The sequence below is a fragment of the Micropterus dolomieu genome, linkage group LG01, assembly GCF_021292245.1.
Source record: "Micropterus dolomieu isolate WLL.071019.BEF.003 ecotype Adirondacks linkage group LG01, ASM2129224v1, whole genome shotgun sequence".
NCBI classification, from domain to species: Eukaryota; Metazoa; Chordata; class Actinopteri; order Centrarchiformes; family Centrarchidae; genus Micropterus; species Micropterus dolomieu.
Genome location: NC_060150.1, coordinates 13671858 through 13675125, shown reverse-complemented (window position 1 = coordinate 13675125; position 3268 = coordinate 13671858).

The window sequence follows — 3268 nt, the reverse complement described above, 5'->3', positions numbered from 1 at the left end:
ATTGTAAGTTCATTCATTGTACTCTTAAGAAACTGGTGAACTTGCCATTATTAGTTGAGATAGGGGATGGAAATTAAAAACACAAGTCTACTTAATTTGAAATTATAAGTTCAATTGCTGCCTTAAAAACATGAGTTAACCTAACTTCAAAAGGCAATTGGTATGAATATAGTCAATTATCTTAACTTAAAAATGTGAGTTGAAAGGGTATAGACTTGCATGTTTGTTTGACAAAAAAGAGTAAGTTTCATTGACTAGACAATGTAATACAGATAGTTGGTTTAACTCACAGTATCAAGTTGAAACCATAAATGATCATTAATTAAACAACTTGTGGAAGGTAACACCATGAGTTAAAATAAAGCTTTTGTTAAAGTTGAGTTTACTCACATTTTTAAGGCAGCAATTGAACTTAAGTTTTTAAGTTAAACTACCTTGATAATTTTTACAGTGCATGGGAGCCTGACGTCCAGCTAGCTGGTAAAAGCTTGCTTCATTAGCTGGAGAGAACTTTAAAAGGCCCATCCCCAGTGTTCAGGTTTCCTCTGTGCTCTATGGCTGCTGATCAAACTTCCTTTAAACAATTGCTGGTAGATTACCATCCTAACAATTGCCGTCCCTTATCAAACATTCCTTGCCATTAATTCATCATATACTCTCCATGGATGCCCCCCGCCTGAGTCGCCATGTATGTAATAAAGATTGTGTCACTCCGTGGCTTGATACGGTTGTCTGAGTCTATCAAGGTCCAGGTTCCCTGGGGAGAAATGAAAAAGGACTGCAGAAGCAGATCTATAGAAGCCGGGCAAAATGAGATTGAGAGCTCTTTTTCCTTTTTATGTCTTGATATTTTGAACTGATGTTCCACTTATAGCAGTATAATGACATAAGCGCTACAAATTCACAGGCATTTGGAGATAAGTGAAGGGAGTCATTGAGGCGATTTTAGGCATGATTACTATAAATTAGGATTCTTGTGTGGGCACATTTTTGTAAGGTTGGATCTCTTCATTTGAAATCCCATAAATATATTCAAAGTAAAAGCTGCTATTAAGGTTAAAAAAGGAAAGGAGGAAAGCTGATAATACTTACAAAACACGCACTGCTGATAGATCTACATACAACTGATAGTTTTTATGTGCTTGACCCCCTCTTTTCGCCATACGCCCACAAAATCCACTCTGAGACAAAGTTGTTGCCCCGAGGTTACTTGCCTCATTGGCTACAGGCTAATAGCACTGACCTCAGCCACAATGAAAGCCTTTAAGTGCCTTGTACTTTCCTAACTCAAATGCTTCACAGACCTCCTCCTTGACACCCGTTTGCCTCAAATGAGCATAATACAGTCAGCACTGGCCTAAACTTTGTTGAACTTTATCCACTCACCCTCAGCCTTTTCCAAACCGTGGAAAAAGAGGCATAATGTGTTGTACAGCTGGAGAGAATGATAACACCAGTGATAACAGGGATTTAGATGGCAACAAAGAAAATAAGAGTGACGCTGTGGAGAGTAGCATCAGGTTGTTCAAATTATTTAAAAAAAGCTGTCAACGCAAAGGATGACAGATCAGTAAAAATATCTGGTAGCTGTTTTGCATTATGGTCTACTGGGGCAGCTGTCGGTAGAGAAATGGGTACTTCGAAGATGGATTTCTCCCTACAAGAATTTTGGTGCAGAGTGACGAGTCAAGAAAGACGCCCCTGCTCTTTATTCAGATGAGTTGATGTCAAAGCATGCTATTTATCTTTGATGTTTGAGATAGCTGAAGGTTTTTATTTCTGCCTTAAACTTCAGTTACATGCCTAAGATGGCCTGATGTGATATCATGTTGTCCACAGCTGAAAGAAAATAGAAGCGCACCCTAAAAGCTCCCGGGAAAAAGGTCCACTCAGGTCCATAAACAACAGAGGCGTTGCCTAGAGTCATGAATTTGATGAGACTTGGATGAAATATATTTGTAACTTGACTTTTTCTTTAACAGCAATGACTCCGGATTTCATTTGGACTTTATCCTTTTGGCCTGGATAGACCTGATATCCTCCCCAAGCCCAACGATAAATAATGATGTTATTAAAAAATGTGCAATGAATCAACTCCTGTCAATGGATATATTTGAATAAAAATGAATCAAGTTGCAAAGCAGGAGGGAAAGCGTTTGGCAATGCTGAACAACAGTGATACTTGAGATCATCTATAGACTACTGTGGTAAAGAAAAAAAGGACGTTGCTTACACTCCAGGAAAACAAAGTTTTTTGGCTTTTTCCCTCTCCTTTATTGAGTTATCTTTTTTGTGCATGTAACAGGTTTGCAAAGTGAAAAAGTCCAGCCCAAATGGAGTTCCCATGTCCCACACTGCTCTGAACTGCTAGAAAACAGCTCATTTGTAGTCCAACCGCCCTCCTTTCATCCTTGTGACGACACAGGGTTGAAAGCAAAATGCGTTTTATATACGCTCACCAAGCGGCAGTCAATGGACATAAAGTTGTTACTATGATGTAGAGACAGAGCCCAGTTAAAACTTTATGGATGAAAGATACTTTTGTTACAGATTAATAACTCACCACTCTGAAACTCTTGCTCCAGTCTATGTTGCCAAGCCGGTCGGCAACATGTACAGCTGAACCAAAGCAGTGTTTGCTTCTCACTGACCCGCCCTTTTCTGCTTCTGATTGGCTATTACCGGCTTTTCTATGACCCACCCTTCTCTGCTTCTGATTGGCTACTAGTCTTTAACTAGGAACTGCGCATGTGCAACTCCCAACAAAGATCCTTTAGAGACAAGATGTATCACTCCATAGCTAAAACGAAGCCTTCAACACAGGGTGAAAAGAGAGCTGCTGCAATGTGCAGTATGAAAAAAAGAAATATGTTTTTTGAAAATTAAACCATGTAAACCTGTTCTGGTACAACCCCTAAATAGGATTTTGAACCTGAATATGAGCATAATGACCTCTTTAAATTTACTGAAGTGAACTTAGTTTTATACCTTTTTCATGAAGAAATATACTGAAATCAACAACATAGGGAGTTACTTGAGAGTTACGTGTGACTTGCAAAACAGTGGTCCTCATGAGAGAACATTTTTGTATTCTTAACCTTTTAACCACTCTTACATTTTCCCTAGTGTCCCAAGTCAGATTCACTAAACAAGTGCACAAACATGGCATCAATCACTCATTTCATCACTTGTTCCTGATGAGGAGTGCTGTTGGAATATTTCATCAGTACCATTATTGACACTCGCACACCAAATTGCTAAACAGTCT